The sequence below is a fragment of the Mustela nivalis genome, assembly GCF_964662115.1.
Source record: "Mustela nivalis genome assembly, chromosome: 4".
Taxonomy (NCBI): domain Eukaryota; kingdom Metazoa; phylum Chordata; class Mammalia; order Carnivora; family Mustelidae; genus Mustela; species Mustela nivalis.
Window position 1 is genome coordinate 8,988,854 of NC_139023.1, and position 23,720 is coordinate 9,012,573.

General features: G+C 36.8%; 1 long non-coding RNA gene across 1 annotated transcript; it reads right to left on the reverse strand.

Annotated features, from left to right (window-relative positions):
- Positions 1-2,575: 2,575 nt before the first annotated feature.
- Positions 2,576-23,011, reverse strand: LOC309863219. The gene is made up of 3 exons (XR_014310933.1): positions 22,908-23,011; positions 20,454-20,532; positions 2,576-2,693 (listed from the first exon to the last, which is right to left on the reverse strand). It is a non-coding gene; the product is annotated as an uncharacterized lncRNA (long non-coding RNA).
- Between the last annotated feature and the right edge of the window lie 709 nt (positions 23,012-23,720).

Below are 23,720 nucleotides of genomic sequence, written 5' to 3' on the forward strand. Positions count from 1 at the left end.
CAGGTAGAGCTCACTCATTCACCTCCACCCTCCACCACCTGATTCTGAACACCAAAAAAAAAAAAAAAAGGAAGGAAGAAGAAAAGCACCTGGGACAGACATCCCTTTCTTCTGCTTTTCCTTCTCTTATTCCCAATATTTTCCTCTTCACTCTGCACAAAATGCCATATCTCCTTTATTTCAAACAGACTTTTGGTATTTACTTCTAGGCAAGCTATAAGAATTACTGACTTTCTTTTTTGTATGACTAAAATATACGATACCAAAAATTAACTTTCCCTATTTTCACTTGCATGGAGAGAATTTTCTCTGTCTGACCCTTTATTTACTTCTACGTTGATATTCAATGGGGTTTTTAAAAACCTGGCCACACAGGAGAGTATAAATGGAAATAACCAACAGAATTTGCCATTCTGAAGCCTCTAGATAAATGTAAACTAAAGTAACACATGGATGATCCCAGTACCATTTTAAGGAATAGGTCTCAATTTTTCATGGCTTAAAGTCATCAATGGGTGATAAGACATCTCTTGGTAAATCATATTTCCCAACAATATTTACACTAATAATGATTTATTCCTGATTTTAAAATGATTGTCCATATCTAAAGGTAACAGTGCATCCATTCAATGGAATATTATGCCCTGTAAAAGAAAGAAGAAGAAAATCCTTAAGACAACTATCATATGATCTCCCTGATATGAGGAAGTGGTGATGCAACATGGAGGCTTAAGTGGGTAGGAGAAGAATAAATGAAACAAGATGGGATTGGGAGGGAGACAAACCATAAGTGACTCTTAATCTCACAAAACAAACTAAGGGTTGCTGGGGGGAGGGGGTTTGAGAGAAGGGGGTGGGATTATGGACATTGGGGAGGGTATGTGCTTTGGTGAGTGCTGTGAAGTGTGTAAACCTGGTGATTCACAGACCTGTACCCCTGGGGATAAAAATATATGTTTATAAAAAATAAAAAGTTAAAAATATATATATATATGAAGTAATATCTAAGGTATATCATTCAGAAAAAAATATGTGTGATAAAATAAAATAAGGACAGATATTAAAAAGGGGAGATATATATAAAATAAGAGCAGTGTGTAACATTCTACCACTTAGGTTAAAAGGGGAGGCATATTGGGAGGGACATACTTATAAATACTGACTAGTTCGAGATAAAACAATTTGTGGAAGGATATGCAACAAAATGGTAACACTGACTCCTTGGGGAGGAACTGGATGACTATGGAACAGCTATGGAATGGGCACTTTTTATTGAACACTCATTTATAACATTCTAAAATCTTGAATTGTATTAATGTATTCTCCATTCAAAAAATCTGAAACTAAAATTGACCAAATATTTAAGACAAAAAGAAGATTGAAATTAAAATTAAATCAACATTTGTCATAAAGTAGTATTTTACAAATCTAAGAACTGGCAAATTTTCCTCCACCATCACAGTAATCCTAGGGAAGTATGGGTGATGTCTGAAATCACATATTTTGGATATCTCCTCATATGATTAACAGAAAAAAAATTCTGGTCTCCTACTTTTGACAAAAGCTGCTGGTGGGCTTGGTCCACACATTGCCCTTTTATAACCCTGGTTATAGTAACTGGGGAGTATGAGAAATTTCAGGAAGAATTTTCAGAAATTACTTCTGTCTTTGAAGTTTTCAAACCCAACATTAAATCTCAGTCACGGCACATATATTTTTTTAAATTTTATAAGCACTGTAGGATGGTAAAAATGATGTTGTAAGAGAGAGGAAAAACAAAACAGAAACTGCACCTTTTCACTCTCGTTGGGAACTAGCCATCATGCTATACGGACAGGCACTGTATTGAGCGGCTCTCTAGGACTGTGTCATTTTCTCAGGCAGATACCACCTCTGATTCAACCCTGTAGAACCACTACCCAGAACTGTAATTTTTCAAACTCTGTTCTACGGAACACTGGGGTGTTTCATTTTGCAAATACTTGACTTGGCTCACTTCTTTTAAACTATATACAGTTTTACATATATAGAAATTCATATATAAGCATATCTATGTAAACATGTTTTATGTCCATATATTGGAGACTTTGGAGACAATGATCAATTAACTTTCATGGCAAGGAAGCTCATTTTTATACAAGTCGAGGAAAAATCTTCGCTTTGCGTCTATTTGAACTTCTTGAAAACATCAATGCTTAGGAAGGTTGCAACTTTGTAATAGTATTTTTCTAAAATTCAGAATTGAACATATAGTTGTATATAAAACTCTATGTAAAGGATTTATTCTCTCTTCTGTTCTCCCAGCTAAGCAGGCAATTTCAAACTGACTCTACCTAGTCCCTCCTGGGCCAAGAAGATATGGCTTCAAGCCCTCATCACTCCCAAAGATGGCTAAAATCTTCACCCTTTTTGAGGCTGTGTGTACTGTAAGTGACCTGGGTCACTTTCAGGCAGAAGATTATCTGATTGGAGGCTGAATGGAACCTTAAAGTACAGAGGATGTCATTCCAAACTGGACAAATGTGGAGAACAGATCTAGTGATTTTAATAAGAACAAGATAAAGCTCACCCAACCTCTGTGCAGCTTCCTGATGCTGGAATGTGTAGTCAAGGATCTCGTTTTGGCTGGTTGATGGGAGTGAGTAGTGTGTATGATTCCTTCTCTTTCCTCTTCTCCGGCTGCATTTCTTCTCCTAAAGATAAGGAAATTTACTCTTTAATTACCCAGATTTTTCTATATTCTGCACCTCACTCCCCTCCCCCCCCAATAATAGTGTACTGGCAGAAGGGAAAATACCCTTAGTTATGAGCAAAAAAATTTTGTGAGCCTTGGTTCACATTATCTGAGAGGAAAGTAGACAAAAATTAATACTTAGAGATGCACATGCCATGCTCAAGTAAATGTCAATCAATCTTTAGGTATATTGGCCTGTTGCATAGTTGTCTCAAATTATAATAAACACATGTGCAAAGACCATGAATGATTAGCAGGTAGCATTTTGAGGGTATCATAGTTTTATCAGTCACTGTAAACTTGGTTGATTCTTATATAGCATTTATTATAAATAATGTAAACAATTATTAAATATTATTGGTGATAAAGCTATGAAATAAAATTATTGCTATTCCTATGGAAGATATTTACTTTGAAACTGAAAACTATTTTATTTTTCCTTTTGCTTTTTGTTTTATTTATTTATTTATTTTCTTTTACAGAAAAAGAGAGAGATGGGGGGTTGGGCAGAGGGAGAGGGAGAGATCAAATCTTAAACCTTCATGATCTGAGCCTAAATCAAGTGGCTTAAGTGACCAAGACACCCAGGCACCCCCATTTTGTTTTATTTTCAATTATTGGCATTTGCAACTACTTTTCTTTTTCTCCAACTTTATCAAGTTATAATTAACAAAATGATGATATACTTTAAAGGTATAATGTGATGATTTGATATGTGTATACATTGCAAAAGATTCCTGCAAAAAGTTAATACGTCCATCACCTCATATAGTTATTTTTTTTCTTGTATTGGTGAGAATGCCCAAGATTTATTCTCTTAGCCAATTTAAATTATACAATATAATATTATCAACTGTCGTCAGTATTATAGTCATCATGCTATACGGTAGATCCTCCAGATTGATTCAGCTTAAAACTCCAAGTTTGTACTCCTTTACCAATCTTTCCTCATTTTCCCCACACACACCCCCATCTGGCACTAGCAACCACTATTTCACTGTTTCTATGAATTCCACTTTGGGGGCTATTTTTGTTTGCTTCTTTGTTTTTTTGTTTTTAAGATTTCACTTATAAGTGATACCAGGCAGTGTTTGTCTTTCTCTGCCTGTCTTATTTCACTTAACATAATGCCCTCCAGGTTTATCCATTTTACAGAAAATGGCAGGAATTTCTTCCTTTTTAAGGCTGAATAAGAGTATGCATATATTTTATTATTATTATATTTCTGTTTGCATTTATATATATCACATTTTCTTCATCCATTCATCCACCAGTGGATATTTATTTATGTCTTTGCTATTGTAAATAATGATGCAGTGAATATTGAAATATAGATAGCTCTTCAAGATACCTATTGTTTGGGCGCCTGGGTGGCTCAGTGGGTTAAGCCGCTGCCTTCGGCTCAGGTCATGATCTCAGGGTCCTGGGATGGAGTCCCACATTGGGCTCTCTGCTCAGCAGGGAGCCTGCTTCCCTCTCTCTCTCTCTCTGCCTGCCTCTCTCTCCGTCTACTTATGATCTCTCTCTGTCAAATAAATAAATAAAATCTTAAAAAAAAAGATATCTATTGTTTAATGTGCCTTTGTTGTTTCAAATTTTTATTTAAATTCTAATTAGTTAACATATAGTGTAATATTAGTTTCAGGAGTAGAATTCTGTGATTCATCATACAACATACAATACCCAGTGCTTATCACAAGTGCCCTCTTTAACACAGATCATGCATTTAGCCCATCCCCACTCACCTCCCTTCCAGCAACCCTCAGTTTATTCTCTATTATTAAGTCAAGCAGCCACTTTGGAGAACAGTGTGGAGATTCCTCAAGAAATTAAAAATAGAGCTTCCCTATGACCCTGCAATTGCACTACTGGGTATTTACCCCAAATATACAGATGTAGTGAAAAGAAGAGCCATCTGTACCCCAATGTTTATAGCAGCAATGGTCATGGTCGCCAAACTGTGGAAAGAACCAAGATGTCCTTCAGCGGACAAATGGATAAGGAAAATGTGGTCCATATACACTATGGAGTATGATGCCTCCATCAGAAAGGATGAATACCCAACTTTTGTAGCAACATGGACGGGACTGGAAGAGATTCTGCTGAGTGAAATAAGTCAAGCAGAGAGAGTCAATTATCAAATGGTTTCACTTATTTGTGGAGCATAACAAATAGCATGGAGGACATGGGGAGTTAGGAGAAGGGAGTTGGGGGAAATTGGAAGGGGAGGTGAACCATGAGAGACTATGGACTCTGAAAAACAATCTGAGGGGTTTGAAGTGGTGGGGGGGTGGGAGGTTGGGGGAACCAGGTGGTGGGTATTAGAGAGGGCACGGATTGCATGGAGCACTGGGAGTGGTACAAAAACAATGAATACTGTTATGCTGAAAATTTGAAAAAAAAATTAAAATAAATAAATAAATAAACTACAAAATAAAAGAGTCTTTCATGGTTTGCTTCCCTTTCTCTCTCTCTCTTTTTAAAACTCCGATATGTTCATCTGTTTTGTTTCTTAAGTTCCACATATGAATCAGATTGTATGGTATTTGACTTTCTCTGACTTATTTTGCTGAGCATAATTCCCTCTAGCTCCATCCATGTCATTTCAAACGGCAAGATTTCATTCTTTTCAATGGCTGAGTAATATTCCATTTTGTATCTATACCACATCTTCTTTATGTACTTATCAGTCAATGGACATTTGGGCTTTTTTCATAGTTTGTTTATTGTTGATATATGATAATGATTTCATTTCCTTTGGGTATATACCCAGAACTTGGACTGCTGGATCATGCAGTTTTTCTTTCTTTAATTTCTTGAAAAACATCTACACTTTAGTGGCTGCACCAGTTTACCTTTCCACCAACAGTGTACAGTGGTTCCCTTATTGCAACATCCTTGCCAGTACTTATCTCATCGTTTTCTATAATAGCTGCCCTAACACATGTGAAGTGATTTCTCCCTATGGTTTTTATTTGCTTTTCCCTCGTGATCAGTGATTTTGAGCACATTTTTTGCGCATCTTTGGTCATCTGTATGTCTTCTTGGAAAAATGTATATCCAGGTCCTTTGCCCATTTTAAACTGAGTTATTTGGGTCGTTTTTGTTTGCTTTTGGTTTGTTTTGATTTGGTCTTTGCTATTTAGTTCAATGGGTTCCTTCTGTATTTTGGATATTAACCTCTTATACGATGTGTGTTTTGCAAGAATTTCATCTCATTCCACAGGTTGCCTTTCCTTTACTATACAGAGGCTTTTTAGTTTGATTTATTCTACTTGTTTCTTTTTGCTTTTGTTGTCAAATCCAAAACCTCATTGCCAAAACCAATATCAAGAGGCTTATCCCCTGTGTTTTCTTCTGAGAATTCTAAGTTTGGAGTCCTATATTCAAGTCTTTAATCCATTCTGGGTTAAATTTTGTGTATGGTGTAAGACAGGGTTCTAACCTGTTTCCTAGAAGTGGCTATCCAATTTTTCCAGCATCATTTATTGAAGAAGCTGTCCTTTCCCCCATCGTATATCCTTAGCTCTTTAACTGTAAATTAATATTAACCATACATGCGTGGGTTTATTTCTGGGCTGTCTATTCTGTTCCATTGATCCCTGTGTCTATTCTTAATGCCAATATCATACTGTTTTGATAACTACAGCTTTGTAATATAGTTAAAATCAGGAAGTGTGATGCCTCTAGGTTTGTTCTTATTCCAGATTGCTTTAGTTATTCGAGATCTTTTGTGGTTACATACAAGTTTTAGGATTGTTTTTTCTATTTCCGTGAAAAGTGCCATTGAAATTTGGTTAGGAATTGCACTGAATCTGTAAATTACTTTAGGTAATATGGACATTTTTAACAATACTAATTCTTCCCTTTCATGAACATACTCTCACAGAAAATTCTTGCATGCCCACTGAGAAACTGCTTATTTGATTCTTGGGTCCTGTGGGACTTGTGAGTGTGAAGCTGCATTGGCTACCCGAGCTAAATTATTCTGCAACCCTTTCCTCTGATGGCAGCCATAGAGTTGGGGCAGTAGTTATGTAGACAGACTCCTTCCAGGAAGAAGTTGGTGAATTGGTTTAATCACTGGAGTGAGCCAAGGGAGAAGGTGGGAGAAGTGCCTACCTGCTCTTTCAGGATAGTAGGACGATCTCATCAAGCAACCAGATACAGGCTGACTAGAGGTCAAACTCTCATGCAGCAGCTAGGAAAGTATGGGTCAAACCTCTTCCAGGGAAAAACTGGGAGGCAATTAATTTGCCTCTTTCCTGACAGGTAGCAGAGAAGAAGACCAAGAACTGAGCTCTGGATTTATAGGACTATGTCAAGCCCAGATATAAGGGAGCAGTCCAAATAAAAAAGAAATGGCCAATGAAGTAGGGTGAAAATTAGAAAAGTGTGATATCCAACAAAAGCTTAAGGATAAAGAAATGATCAACCATGTCATACTCTCTCCAGAGTTTGAGGAAAATGAGGTCTCAGATTCGGCCATTGGTTTTGATAAGATGAGTGTCATTGTTGACATTGACAATGATGGTTTCAGTGGAGTCATGTGGCTATCAGCCTGACCGAAGCATAGAAGAGAGAAGTGGGAGTAGGGCTGAGGAAGTAGGAGAAGAATAGTAAGTAAAAACAATTTTTTTTTGTGTGTGGTTGTTGTTATAAAGGGGAAAGGATAAATGAGGCTGTAGCTGGAAGAGGTCTTGGGCCAACAGCCAAGGTCACTTTCAAAAATGGTGGTGACATTTATATTTTGATGGAAATAATCCAAAAGAAAAGCAAATCTGTTGATGTCAGAGAAAGGAGCTAAATAAAGAAGAAATTCTTGAATGGGCCAGTTGACATGGGATCCAACATGCAAGTTGAAGAATTGGCTTTAGACTGGAGCCAGAATAGTTCAGTCACTGAAAAGAGAAAATAAAGGTTAAGGACAGTGGCATGTGGGCTGGTAGTTCCTGAGTTGGAAAGATGATGTAGTTCTCCAGAAGGGATTCACACTTGGTTTAATGGCCTGCCATCACAGTCTTGAAATTCTTAATAACTTTGGAACAAGGAGCCCCATATTCTGGTTTTTCACAAGGCTGCACAAATTATTTATCTATCCCTACTGGGAGCTCTTGAAACTTTGTCACCAATGTTCTAGAATTTCATAAAGTATCTTGATATGGGTCTTTTTCAACCATTATGTTGGGTCACAATTGTGATCAGAATAGCAATTAATGTCCTCCAGGTCTAAGAAACTTCCTTAAATTGCTTCATTGACAACTTCCTCTTTTCCTTTTTCTCTTTCTGCAATTTTTGTAATGTGAATATTAAACTTCTTGTACAAATCTTCTGGCTTTCTTCTTACTTTTCTCCCATTTTTCATGTCTTTGTAGTTTTTGTTTTAATTTTTAGGCAACTTCCTCAACTTTGTTTTCCAATCCAAATTCGGTTGAGTTTTTTTTTCTCTTCTATCATGTTTTTAATTTATTTTTAGTTCTTACATTCATGTTTCTGTGGCTACCTGTTCTTATTTCATAGATTTTGTGATATCCTCTTTTTTTTGGGGGGGGGGGCTTTTTAAGTTTTTATTTTAATCCCAGTGTAGTGTAGTTAACATACAGTGTTATATTAGTTTCAGGTGTATAATATAGTGATTCCGCACTTCCACACATCACTTGGTGCTCATCATGACAAGTGCAACCCTTAATCCTTATCCCCTGTTTAGCCCATCCTCCACCCCAGCCCACCCCAGCCATCAGTTTATTCTCTACAATTAAGAGTCTGTTTCTTGATTTATCTCATGTGATATCCTCTCTTACCTCTGTAAGTTTAATTATAGTTTGTTTTTCTTCTTATTAGTATTTTCTACATCCTCTGAATTACATTTGTTTTTCTCATCTCCCATGTAAGAGATTCCTCTCCAATGCATAGTGATTCTTTGCTTTTTCATACGTGTTTTAAAATAAGACAGAAGATATTACTTGGAATCTTTTATAGGATTTGTGGGACTTATTGACTATGGCTTTTGCTGCAGTGTGATCATAGGTCCAGATATTTTGCTGGTCTTTACTCTTAGGTCTACTGATTTCCTCAAAGAGGAATATCTTAGTTTCCCATTTAGGTATAGAAGTTTGGCAGCCAGTGCTCTGGAGATCATTGGACAAAGCGGGGGGCAGTGGGATCTCACTAATTAGAGTACTGACTTTCATTTGTTTTCCCTACTTTCAGTACAGTGTCTCATCCTTGCTTTTTCCTGAGTCCAGAGATTTTCTGGTTCAACAATTCTACAAAGTCTTCAGTCTCCTGCTATCTGAAGGGAAAGGTGGTCATCTGAATACATAGAGAAGAGAGACCTGAAGAGGTAAGTGTCCTTTCAATTTCATTTAATCTTGCAGTTAGAGCTACCACCTTTCACACCCACCTTTGAAGTTAGCAGTTTCTCTGATTTATAATAAAGCCTAAATTCTGTGCCATGCATGTGTTAACTTGATTTTTTGAATTTTTTTAAAAAATGTATTTGATAGACAGAGATCACAAGTAGGCAGAGGGGCAGGCAGAGAGGGGGCGGGAAGCAGGCTCCCTGCTGAGCAGAGAGCCTGATGCGGGGCTCGAGTCCCAGGCATGACCTGAGCCGAAAGCAGAGGCTTTAACCCACTGAGCCACCCAGGTGCCCCTTAACTTGGTTTTCATTGACCTTCACATTGGTTCACTGGGGCTGCCATAAAAAGTATCAAAAACTAGGTGGCTTGAAACTACTGGAATGTATTGTCTCAAGAATAAAGCCAGAAGTCTAAAATCAATACATCAGTAGGGCCAGCTTCTCTACAAAGACAGTAGGGAAAGAACTGTTCTCTCCTAGCTTCTGGTAGCCTCAGGCATTTTTGGCTTGCAGATGTATCATTCCATTTCTTCACATGGCACTCTCCCTGTATGTTCTCCCAACTCTTTTCCTTTGTATGTGCCTGCCTCTGTGTCCAAATTTCCCCTTTTTATAAGGACACGAGTCATGTTGGATTAGGGTCTATACTAATGACCTCATTTGCCTTAATTTGGTTAAATCTGCAAAGACCCTATTTCCAAATAAGATCACAGTCCGAGGTGATAGAGGTTTGCACTTCAGTAGGTCTTCTTCTGCAAAGCACAATTTGACCTATAACGGCTTTTCTCCCTGTGTCTCTTAGGTTTCTGCTTTCTCTAGTTAAATGTTACACCTTTTCTGTTCACTTTCCAGATCTCAGAATTTTGTTACATATTTCTTCGGAGATGTTACTTACTTTCCAGTTCTCTTTGTCCTTGTAAGTTTATGTTTTTGTTATTTTTTTTATTATTTTGATGGGGAATATAGATAAGTGTGTGCTCAAGGTTACATATAACAAGAATATCCAGAATAATCTTCTGGAAACTTAAATCATATTACATCATTACCCAGCTCACACTATCCAAAGACTTCCTGTTACATGTATAACAAAATCCTAAACCCTTATCACAGTCCACAAAGATTAGCGCCAGCCTAACCCTCCAAAAACATCACCTACCACTCTCCCCTCAAATGCCTCACTCCAGCCAGACTGTCTCCTTGCTATTTTTCAAAATTTCCAAGCAGGTCTCTACCTCTGGCCCTTTAGATCTTCTCATTCCTCTTCCTTCAGATACTTAACAAGGTTTGCTCCCTCACAATAAAAAAGTCTCCTCCTGAGAAATAAACTCTCCAGGACAACTGTCTGACTTTGATTTACCCCCAAACAGATTCAGGGACCAGGACTGGGTATATAATGTTTATTTGGAAGGTGATCTCTGAAGCCGGAGTGAGAAAACTAGAAAGTAAGACCAGAAAGAAAGGAAAGATAATGAAGGATGTGGATGGGTAGGTTCAGAGCCTGTCTCACTGGAAAGTCCTTGAGAGACTGAATGGAAAACACTTCAGAATTGTCATCTCTGTCCCTCATTGAATGAAGATTGTTTCTGGGGACATGAATGCCTGGATGCCTCTCGTATGCACTCACAGCAAGTACTTAAGGAAGCAACACACAATGGGCTCCAAATAAACACTTATCAGATGAATAAATGGGATGTGTAGAATTTCCAAAGACACTGGATATGATAATAAAAAAGAAATATGAAAATATTTTTTAAGGTTTTTTAATAATAAAAAAACTCAAGATATAGAATAGTGTTAGAATATGCTTCTTTTTTTCTTTTTTTTAAATAGATATGTATAATATTATTTGGAGTACTAATCTTCTAAAACAAAAGGACCTCAAAATACAGTGGCTTAAATAACATATTAACTTTATCTATCTGTAAGAAAGCTTACAGATCAATCTGTAAGATATAAGCAGTCTGGGAGTGACAGGGTAGCCCTCCTTGCCATGAACTCAAGATAATTGTTCCACTCTCTCCATCCTCCAGCTATAGGAAGAGGGGGAAAAAAGCTAAAGGGAAGTAGCCCCTTTTCTTTTAAAGGGCATACCTAGAAAAAGCATAAGTCATATCTTACGTACATCCCATTGGCCAGAGTGTAGTTACATAGACAAACCCAGTCCCAAGATTGGCTGGAAATGTAGTTGTTACCTAGGCCTACCCTGCTGTACTTGGGAGTCTATTATTAAGGGAAAGAGGTATTGGTGAACTACTGGCAGGGTCCCTCCCATAGATTATTTATCTTCTGTATGAAAGGGGATCCTAGAAGGTAATTTAGGGTCTAGTGTAGTTGCTTGGTAAGCCATTTCGCATGACTTGGAATAATTGCCATACATGTATATCACTATAGCAGTATTAAAATAAACGCATCATCCAGGTTCAGAAATTATCGACTTTTTGTGCTGATGTTTCATCTGTAATTTATGTTTTTCTTCTGGGTTATTTAAAACAAATTCCAGATATAATATTAATTTTCTTTTCCTTTACATCCTTTCTATAAGTCCAAATTCTACTAAAAGTCCTCAAAAAAATAATAGGTGCCTTAGGCTAAGATGAAAATTTTGAGCATGAAAATGCAAGAGAGAAAACTTTCCTGGTAAATTGGAGAGTCACCAAAGACCCATGGTTTTCATTGTTAAGTACTTTACACTGAAAAAAATACTTTTTATTTCATTTTTACTAGTAAATGCTGTTTTGTAATAATTTTCTCACTTGGGCCTAACAAGTGTCACTTACTTACAAATCTTTCACATTTAAAGCTTTGTCATCCTCTCAGTGACCAATTTGCAATTGACTCACAGTTAAACAAGAATTTTCTGAAAATGCAATTTTCCCTTTTGAATTTTCTCATTTGAAAGTATAATGCTCATTATGTTATGATATTAAGTAAAGGAAATTCAGAATGGAAATTTTGTGTGTTCTGTGAGTATAAGTGTATTTTTTTTAAATAGATATATAGAAGAAATGTGTGTATAAACTAGAAGACAAAATAGTGATATGATAACATTTCTTGAATTGAGTCAGAATTTTTCTCCCATTGAAGTTTCCATAGATTCTATAATGTAGCTATAGTACTTCCATAGAGAAATATTATTTTTTAAAAAGAACTATAGATTCTAAGGACTTTCTTGATGTAATTCCCCAGTCTCTTTGTTTTTCACTTCATCTAATGTCTCGCTAAATTACAAATTATTTCTAATGTTTACCCAGTTATGCAATGTATACTGAGAGCTCCAGGTGGCTTTTTACAACAAAGTTAAGGCAATCTTGTTTCTATTAAACACACTCCATGAAAAATTTCAAAAGATAAATGATGCAAATATATTTTGACACGAAGACCAAACACTTTAGAATACTTAAATCTCTTATTTGCACTCGAGGGTATGTGGAAAGGCTCTGTACAACTATTCATGTGGTGAGAAAATTCTGTTGAGTATACAAAGGAGACAGAACAGGGAGTTAGGGATCCTGAGTCCTGATCTCTGATCTGCTCCAATTTGCTCTGCAGTTTGATGAGTTTTCTAACCCATTTGGGCCTCAGTCCTCATCTGTAAAGCCTAAAGCTTATCAGCCTCTCCCACATTAGAGTGCTAGCAGGCAGACAAAGTTAGAGAACATTATCATTATTTCGACATTATTGGTTGGGAATCACAATCCAAAGGCAGCTGAAAAGATAATTGGGGAAAGTGTCTGATTAGCAGCCATCCTCAACAGGCCTAACTGAATTCTACAAGCTTAATGTAAATCAAAGTTGTGAGAGAAAAAACAGCAAGTTTAGTGATGAAGACATAAGAAGGAGAAAGTTGGAAAATACCACAGAGTACTCGAAAGAAAAACATGGAATTTTTCAAAAACATTAGCTTTAATTAACCAAAAATGTGTATATTAGTTATTTATAAATTGTGTTTGCTCAGAATGTCTCCCCTTCACTAGACTGATTTCCCTGATGTGGCTTAGACTGCTATGCTCTGCTGTCTTTGTCCATCAGTGCACACACATGGGTGCTAGCCTGTCCGCAAGGCTCTTTGGCCTGTTTCAAGTGCTCAGATCACTTTTGTGGAAGAAAATTGAACTAATTATACATGTCTTTGTAGTGTAGCATGTAGGCTTGTACAAAGAAAGCTACCCAGTTCCAACAAAAGCTTAGGGTCCAGGAGAATTGCTGCCACTTCTTAAGGACTATTATTTGAATGTCTAATACATTTTAAGTGGTACATAAATTAAAAGGCAAGAAATTTACAAGTAACATAACTCACATAAAAGAAAAAGAAATACCACTGCACTAAAAAAAACCTTTCTCTTGGGTTTCTAGGAATCAAAAAACTCTCAAGGCAAGCAAAACCCATACACTTAAAATATAAAAATATCTTATTTCCCTAATCATTAGGCACTTTAGAAAGAACCTAAAAGTAAAGATATCACATCTCTAAAAAGAGTGTTTTGCACTGCTATTGTACACCATTGAGCAATTCGAATTATGTTGTCAGCCAGCGAATATTTCAACCACTCTGGCTTTCTTGGTGTTTATCCAAATATTTGCTTTTTCACATAAAGTTCACTCCATGGCCGTGATAGCTTTTAAACATTAAGTTCCTCTACCTTTGGACTTCAGGGCATGAGTAGATGATAGTCATTTGTACAGTATTTTATATGAGAGGAAAAATATTCCATAGTGGTTGAAAATGTAAAATTACAATAAAAAAACTAGCATTTACTGAGCACTCACCATGGCCCAAGCACTGACGTTTTACAGATATTATTTCATTCAAGCCCTCACAGCAAATAAGGACATACGGCTGGGAGAACGGAGGTGACTTACCCAAGGCCATAGCCCTAGTTAGTCAGCGGGTCAGGATTCAGACCCAGATCTGACTTAAGCACCTGGTTCATAGCGTTCACCGTGCTGTTAGTGCAGGAGCACTTAATTAAATTTCGCCCAAATCTAGTGTTACAAGAATGCCAGGTATGCAGGGAAAGACTTGGATGGCATAACCTTTCCAGGCCTTCTCTATGTCACTATTATTTCCCCTGTGTCTAGAACTAGAACAAAGGAAGAAACGGGAAGACAGGAGGGAGGTGGGGACAGAGGATGGGAAGAGAATAAAGGGGGTTGTGGTGGGGGGCCGGGTGGATTCTGTATTTTCCTCCCCTGGAAAAGAAAAGTGAAATTCCAAAAATACATCATTTGGATCATATTCGTTGGCTCTTATGGGATTTCTCTCCGATCCAAACCCATTCTTCTGTTCCCCGTTTTGTAAAGCTGGGACCATGACTCTGAAATTTCATTTCCCCTTTGCAAGCAAATTCCTGTCTGTCAGAAGGGGCTGCAGAAGGAGTTTAAAAGGCAGGAAGAGGACATAAAAGAATACATAGAACACATAGAAGAAAGGGACAACATGGATGAAGGAGAAACTGATGGAATAGAAAACAAAATGAAACAGAAATTCAATAAACACACAAAACATGGTTCTTTGAAAATATAAATAAGATTTTCCAACCTCTGACACAACCAGTCAAGAAAAAAGAGAGGAAAATACACACGCAGAGCAAACAGAAATGAAATGATGATAATAATCATAGGGGCTTCTGCCTCCAGGCACGATGCACAGGTGAGTTAACTCTTATAAATCATCAAAATTCCAACACCAGCGGAAAATGGACTAGAAATAAAGGGAAAATGTGAGATCATCCAAACATGGGATAGGAAACTTCAAACATATACAAAGTAGAAGAATAGTATAATGAATCTGGGACCCACACGTCTAAGGAGAGGGCACCACCGTGGCTGCTCCCGCTTCTGCAGCAGCGCAGTAAGGCTGGTCCTGGAAATAAGCAAAGATGGTCTCCCATCCAAGTACAAAGCAGGCCCGACTCTGCTTAGCTTCTGAGATCAGATAAGATCTGGCACTTTCAGGGTGGTATGGGCATAGACATAAAATAAGACAAAACCAGAGAAAGAGACAAACCGTAAGAGACTCTTAATCATAGGAAACAAACGGAGGGTTGCTGGAGGGGAGAGGGTGGAAGGATGGGGGAACTGGGTGATGGGCGTTACGGAGGGCACGTGATGGAATGAGCACTGGACATCATATAAGACTGATGAATCACAGACCTGTACCTCTGAAACCAATAATACATTGTATGTTAATTAATTGAATTTAATTTTTTTAAAAACAGGGGAAAAAGAAAAAATGGAAACTGGAATCAACTGTTGTTGTCTGTGAAAATGGCTATAGTGAAACTGACCTGAACAGTCAGCCTAACAGGAAGGAGCAAACAAAAATTGGAAAGTATCAAAAATATGTTATTCACAGTAATAGCGAAAGCATGTGACATTTGTGTACAATAATGTACAACGTTCCTGAAGGCAGTGTGGCAATATGTCTCAAGAACCATAAGAATGTTCATACCATTTGACATAGTAATCCAGACTTTGTATTTTATCCAAAGACAGATTCAGAAATGTTCCCCAAAATTTATTCACAGTGAGTGGTTTATGAGAGTATTAAAATTTAGCTGCATGCACAAACATGTCCAGTGAAGATAGAATACTCCCTTTTACCCTAGTTCCCTGATTACTTGCATAAGTAGGTCCCACCTACGTAGAATGTCTTTAGCCCAGCTCCTAATTAAGCAATTCTAAAAACACTAAAAATTTCCCCAGTAAAATTAGTCAAATAAAATAAGATCACAGTGGTATTGCAAGTGAAAGATGACAAAAATAGTGCCAGAGATTTGTATTGTATAAATTGCTGATCTCCATTTCAAGCAACTAGTAAAGCATAATTAAGAACTAAGAGGCTAAAATTGGAAAAGAAGCAAGAAAAAAAAAACCCTCATAGCCAAATAACTGAGTATAGCTCTTTGAAGGGTTAAACAAGAGTTAAATTAATATGAAGGAAAAAAGAGAACCTAAATAATTAAACTTGACCAAGGAGTTTGCCCAAATAACCTCCTCCAGGAAGCCTTCCCAGATAACCTGTAATGGGATAGTCACCATGTCTGTGAGCTCATACTCCTCCTGTGCTTTCCTCTAGTTCATTATTGCTTACAGTGCTCTATAAGATAAAGGTTTGTTTATTCTCTTATGCCCCACCTGATGGTGACCTTTGAGATTGAACACTGTGTTTATTTCTGGGCCCCCAAAACCTGCTCAAAGAAGGACAGATGAATGTTGATGGAATGAATTATGGATGGAAGAAGTAGAGAGGAGAGGCTTTTCTTTCATGAAAGCAGGGACAGACTTCTAGACAAGACAACAAAGTGCAAGGATAAATTCATATTTCTTTGAGTTTCAAAAATATGAATCACAGCCTTTCCCCGTTTCTGAACAAGGTCTGTGCTGAGTTCCTTCCACCTGCTCCTCCAGGTCTGTGCGACGCCTTTCTCCACCCTGATCTCTGGCAGAGGCCGCTGGCCTGTGTGAACGGCATCGAGTCTGGGATCCTCCAGCTGCCAGGGCTTTCTGTCAATAGGAAACCCTGGGGGCAGACTGGGATAGGTAGGAGAATGAGGTTATAAATTTCCCAGGCTCCCTCCCCACTGGTCACCATAGACTAGCTGCATCTCCCCATTGGAAGTTCAGCTCTAAAAATAAATAAATAAATAAAATAAGAAAGTTCAGCTCTGGTAAGACAGCACCCCCCTCCCATAGCTCACCTTTTTGGGTCCCAGTGTGTGCTCCCTTCTTTAACTTCTTGAGGCCTTAGAGGAGTATTGTCCCCACTACCATGTTGCTAACCAAGGAAGAGTATGTTTTCTAAACTCTGCCCACACCCTTACAGCAGTCCTCCTCTCCAACTGCCTACTTTGAGGTGCCTTCTGATTCTTCCTGGCAAGAATCCTGACTATTCAAGGGTCTTGGCTCATAATATTGCACAATATCTTGAAAAGGGGACAGATTTTATGGTTGACATTAGGGTCCTCTAATGGGTTTGGGGAGGTTTTTTTATTCAAAAGATATAATAATGACTATGAATAGTCTATTCTGAGGCAGCATTAATTAGCAGAAAAGTGTTAAGAGAATCACTGTGACCAAAGGTTAATGCATTTGGGTGTTATTAACATGAGCTATTAGAAACTATAACTCTAATTAGAAAATACTGGGAAAAAATCTGTAAGTTATAATCCAGGGGAAAAAAATCATTATTATAAGTATACCATCATAATAATGATGCAATTTAATTTTGAAATTTTAAAGAACAATAAAATATTAAAGATCACTAAGCAATAAGCTTCTCTATTATGCTATCCATTTTTAAATCTTATAATCTCAGTGTTTAGAACAACACCTTGTACGTAGGAACTGAGAAAGCATGTATTGAATGAACAGGAAGAACACTGAAAACAAAGTAGAAAATGCCATATTACACTTGCATATTGAATTCTGCTCATTATCTAACAATAAAAACATAACAGACCTAAAAATAAACCCAGAAAGTAGTACACGCTTATGAATAAATAAATAAAAATTATTGGTATGTGAATAAAATTAAATTATTGGACCTGTAGCAGCACAACAGGTACCATTTATTAGGTATCTATACTCTGTTAGGTACGTTAGGTATGTTAACTTCATCCTCACATTCCTGTTCACTTGAGGTGGTCAATGAAGTCTTCTAGGAGGAAGTGATACCTTTGTTGAGGTAGGAGCAGGAATCATCCATGAAGGTGAAAAAGCAAAAACATGTTTAGGTAGAATAATAACAAAATCCCAGAGACAGGAGAGCAGAAACTTAAGACATTTCAGTAATGAAGAAAGAGTAAAGATTGGAAACAATGTGGAATTTTATCCCAAATACTATGAGGAACCATTCCTTCTACCTCGAAGTGTCATTATCTAATATTTGTTTTAAGTATGCATATAGAGCAGCAGTGAAAAGATGATTGTTAAAAGGATGAAAATGCGTAATAAAGGTAACTAATAAGTATATTATAAAGCACTGTCCAGACACTAGGTCTCCTATTACTTAACCTGTCACCATACTAAGTGACCCTCTGCCCTACTTTATTAGTCTACTTTCTCAAGCCCATTTATGGCTTTATGTTGGTTGACTGTTCAATCAGGCAGACTTCCAAACGCACTCAGGCCAACCGCGTCTTTGGAAGTTGTGTGTCCTTTGTCTAATGCACTGCTTTACAGAACTCGATGGGACAAGAGTGCCACCTCGTGTTGCATCATTGACCGTTCACAATCCCCCAACATGCTTTCTTTTCACTTGAGCTACTTGTGGATGAGGCTATTGAAGTGTCTTGTAACTTGTAAAAGAAAATTGTTAACAAATGTCCTCACAAGTACAACAGAGCCCAGGACCTTTTCAATACAGTGATGACGCTAATGCTTGAATTTAGTAGATTAGTTGCTACATGCCAGCAAATGCTTAGCCTTTGTGCTTTAAACTCCTGCTATTGTTTTCTACAAATATATGGGTCTTTAAAAACTTGTGTTTAAAAATACAATGGGAATTATAATGTAGGAACTGAGGTAGGTTGAGTAAAATCCTGCCCTGCTCTCTTTCGTAAAGGCCCATATTCAATAATAAGTTCTGAAAAGGGATTCCAAGAGATTGTTTGAAAGTACATTCCTTGATGTCTGCAAAAGAGGCTGCAAGCCCTTGCAGGCAGACCAACTATTTAAACTATTTTAAAAGAATTATTGGAGAAAGAGTTTCCTTAAATTCCTGGAGAAGGAATGCATGGATTCAATTTGCCTCCTCCTCCCCACACTTCTCCACAGGCCATTTTACTTTATTTTTCTCCTATTCTAGCTTCATTTTTTTTCTCATATTTATTAAAAATGAGTTCCCCAAACCTGGGAGTTTATTGCCATTTCTTAATCAAAAGATAAGCCAATATATTGCTGCTGTACATGCATGATGAACATGTAATGCAAATTAACATCTGTCCAAGAAAATAAAAACTATCTTTACTGAGTACTTTCCATATATTAATTCATTTAATCTTCACAGAAGTCCATGAATGTATTACTGTTCTCACTTTCATGTGAAAAATTGAAGAGAGGTTTATGCAAGTTCACACATCTAGGATATACTACAGTCAGTTCAAATCCAGGTTCCTCTGACTCTATATACCTATGCTCATAACCATTATGATTTATTGACTCTAACCATAAATGCCCAAATCATAAACATAATCAACCCTTTAAGTACAAAAGATAATCAAATTATGTGTAAATGTCAACACTTCCAAAAATTTGGAAGCTAGATGATCATTCAAAACTTACTGCAAAACTACAGTAATCAGGATAATGTGGTACTGGCATAAAGATAGACATATAAATTAACATAACATATTAACATAATAGAATTGAGAATTCAGAAATAAACCCACATATGGTTAACACATTTTAGACAAGAGTCCTGTGACCACTCAGTGGGGTCTGCTAAAAAGCCACATGCAAAATATTAAGATAGAACCCTTACCTCACACTGTACACAAAAATTGACTCAAAATGTTCAAAGACCTTGATGGAAGAGTAAAAATTGTTAAACTTTTAGGAGAAAACTTAGGCATAAATCTTCGTGATCATGTATTAGGCAATGATTGCTTAGATACGACACCAAAATTGCCACAAAGGACCACATATTGCAGATTACCTTTATAAGAGTTGCCAGGAATTGATAAATTGATAGAAACAGAGAGCACATTAATAGCTGTCTAGGTCTGGGGAAGATGAAGAGATCGAGGGGTGACAGCTAAAGGGATACAGATTTTTTTTCAAGATAATGAAAATGTTCTAACATTGACTGCAATAATGGATCCATAACTCTGAATATACTAAAGGCCATTGAAAAGCGTAGTTGAAATGGCATATTCATATAGCATGTGAATTGATCTCAATAAAACCATAAAAACCAAGTCAGTTGTATGTGATCATCATTAAGGAATATCTTGCCTTGAACACAGAAGCAGAAAATCACTGGTTCTGAGAGAATGTCATAAGTTAAACATGAATGTAAAATATTGCAAGTCTCTCAGTTTCATGTAGCTGCCATACAGAAGCGTATTAAAGACATTATTGGGGGGCGCCTAGTTGGCTCAGTCGGTTGGGCAGCTGCCTTCAGCTCAGGTCATGATCTCAGAGTGCCGGGATCAAGCCCCGCATGGGGCTCTCTGCTTGGTGGGGAGCCTGCTTCCCCTCCCCCTCTAACTGCCTCTCTGTCTGCCTGTGCTCCCTCTCTCTCTTGTCAAATAAATAATTTTTTTTTAAAAAAAGACATTATTGGTTCCCAAAATAGAGTTAATGAGCACACAAAGGAAAGGTACATAAGGTAGTGAAACTGCTGGAAAACATTACCTTGATGGTATTGAAGATACAAGTTCATGCAGATAAGTCATTGCCGTAGACATAAGACTTTGCTTTCAGGTTCCCTTTGCTATGGGAGTAAAGAGGAAAATGAGTCAACATTTTTGTGCCACAAATGAAGCATTGGTAAGCTTGGAGAGTTTTTGGCTTCTTTAATCAACTTTAAAATTACAACAAATAGAGAATCAAGAAATCACATTACTTCAGGAGAACTCCTGCTCTTGAATTAATATTTGGAAATGATGAATTGCTAAGGAACACTGTAATTTAGGGTAGATGAGTAATGCCTTAATGATGAAGAATTGTTTTTAAAAAATATTCATTTTTACTTGGAAGAACCATTCAAGGATTCAAGGTAGAAATTACAAGGACTATTCTGAGTAGATATATAGAATATTTATATATAATAACATATACAGTAATATAGTATCTATATTAGAATTCAATGTAAACTCCTTAGTTATGTAATTTTTAAATTACATAATTTTTAAATTTTTAAATTAAAAGAATATATATATGTGTATACACACACACACACACACACACACACACATATATATATATATATATCTTTTAATGAAGGTAGGAGATCCTGAAGGGAAGAGAAGGACTGGGGGAAATGAGATTGAAGGGTGATGGCTGAGGATGCATATATGTACTAAGACATAAATATATGCATATATTTATTACCTTTTTTCATTTATATTAAATTTTAATTGGAAGTTATTTTAAGTATGAACTGACATTCAATTATTGATGAGTTTATAAACTATCTCTTGATAGTTAATGCTATAAGAACAAAAATCTCAGTCTCTCAGGGGCTTACAACAAAGACATTTTACATGTCATTTGGGGGTTGACTGTGTGCTCCTCATTCTCTCTCCTTCAATATCCAGGGAGAGATGCAGTCTTTATGTGGAGCTTTGTCATTGTTGTGGAAGAGGGAAAAGGGAGACAGCAGAACCTAGGATGGCTCTTAGAGCTTCTGATCAGCAAAGGCATGCATAACTTCTATTTTTGTCCCATTGACCAACTCATGTTGCCTAGTGATGCTTGGTATCACCGAGCATGTAATCTTTCCACAGGAAGGGTACTACTGGTCACATGGTTGAGCTTGACATCACAGGATGGTGAGTTTTCAACTTTTCATAGGAAGAAGCAGCCAGTATGTAAAAACAATAATCTACCATCATCAAGAATCACAGAATCTGCAGGAAACCCTAGCGATCATCAGTTTCATCTCATTCAATCTCATCTGTGCTTGAGAAGTCAGAGGCCCAGAAAGGGAAAAGTGATTTCCTAAGTTCTGCAACTAACTCAGGGCCAAATCTCTGATTATCTCTCCCTCTAGAAAGATTCACCTTTTGTTTACATGAACAACCTATAAACAAAAAAGGAATGGTTGGCTAAACTGACTATGAACCTAAACAATAAAAAAAAGATGCCAAGAATAACTACTTTCAACAAGCAAAGTCAAAGTTATGCTACTACTGATGAGTATCATTTATCTCCAACAGGGTACCTAAATAGAAGAAGAGATATTATTTCTTTTTATTTTTAGAAACACTATAAATCGGGTCTTGATTTGTTGTTTTAATGATAGATCTTAAAACATTGTGGAGTTAATGTTAATAATGCAGATTCAACTTAGAAGTGCATCATGTCATACCATGTTGTGAATAGCACAAAAAAAATGGAGAAATATTTTTTCAGCATTTTTAAATTACTATCTGATTCAGTAAAGAAGTCACACTATTGAAAACAAGTGAATTCTGACATTGGTCTTTAGGTTTTTTTTCTGTCTTACTTGTTAAGGTATATGAACGTATCAACTGACATCATGTTGTAACCACACCTGTTCATTAATGGCAACCAGAGAGCAGCTATGGTTGTAAGAGTTTGATAAAAGTAAATGAAAGAATTCTGAGAATCAGAATATGGCTATATGAAATACACAGTAAAGAATAGTATTTTATTATTATTTATAAATTGTGTGCTATACATCCTTCATGTCAATAACTTTACAATAAACATATATATATATATATCCTTTTTTCAGAGAGCTTGTTGTTAAACATTTACCAGCAAACACTAGGAATATAGAAAGTTTCTGATATTTATCAAGTACTTTTTCTGTTCATACATTTAAGTAATTGTAAAGTGGTAAAGATCTGTTTCTAATTGTTGTGTCAAATACAAAAATGTAGTTTTCTTAAGGAGAAAATCCAGCAGAAGAAACAAGGGGCATAAATATAACTATAATGCAAATCAGTATGAGCAGCAAAAGAGAGCAACAAAAGTTGTATGAAGCAATGTTCTAATGCACTTTTATCAGAAACTTCAAATCTAGCCTGGCAAAGACTGGGTGTAAGAAGAGGCCCACTGATGATTAAACAAAAAAGGAGCAAGAGGCATGGTAGGGAGATGATATTCAAATAGGCACACCTGTGGTAAGACAGATGGTAGAACCCACTAATCCAGAAGGGAGTAGGTAGTTGGCATCCTCCAACGTTCTGGAACTGGGCTCTAGCTTGAACAGTTTCTTCGAAAGAGCAGGCTTGAGGGGTGAGGGGAGATAAAAAAAAAGAGAGAGAGAATGATCAATTTGTCAGGCCTCCCATTTCAAGTTACACTGAAAAAGAAGCCTGGAGCTTCTTTTCAGAGCTTTCAGTTTTATTTGCTTCATGAGATTTCAAGGGTCTCACAGACTCTCCCCTTAACAGAGTCTCACCTACGGATACTTTTAAAACCCACAAATAAAGAATAGGATTTAAATGCAAACCATTTTGAATTTCAACCATGAAATTCAAATTAGTCTCAGAATGAATATACCCAGACAGCAAATAAGCATCAATGACTGGTGGTCAGATTTTTCCTGGCTTTGATGGGATGAATAGAGAAAGAGAAGAAAGCGGGAAGAATCTGAAGAAGGGAAAAGATGGCAAAAAGAAAAATCTAGGAAGAAAAAACTCTGAGACTTCACATTTTGACCTCAAAAAAAAATTGAGCACTGGCTGTTGTACCTTAGTGATGAATCACTAAATTCTACACCAGAAACCAATATTGCACTGTATGTTAACTAGCCAGAGTTTAAATAAAAATATGAGTGAACTAAAAAAAATTGTGGACTAGGTTATTTTATCACATAATCACAATGATATTATGCTATAGGTTTCATAAAGATTTTTTGGTTTTTATCATTTTTAAGCTGAGAAGGCCCCATGGGCATTTAACTGAGGTATTAAGATGAGTAGATTG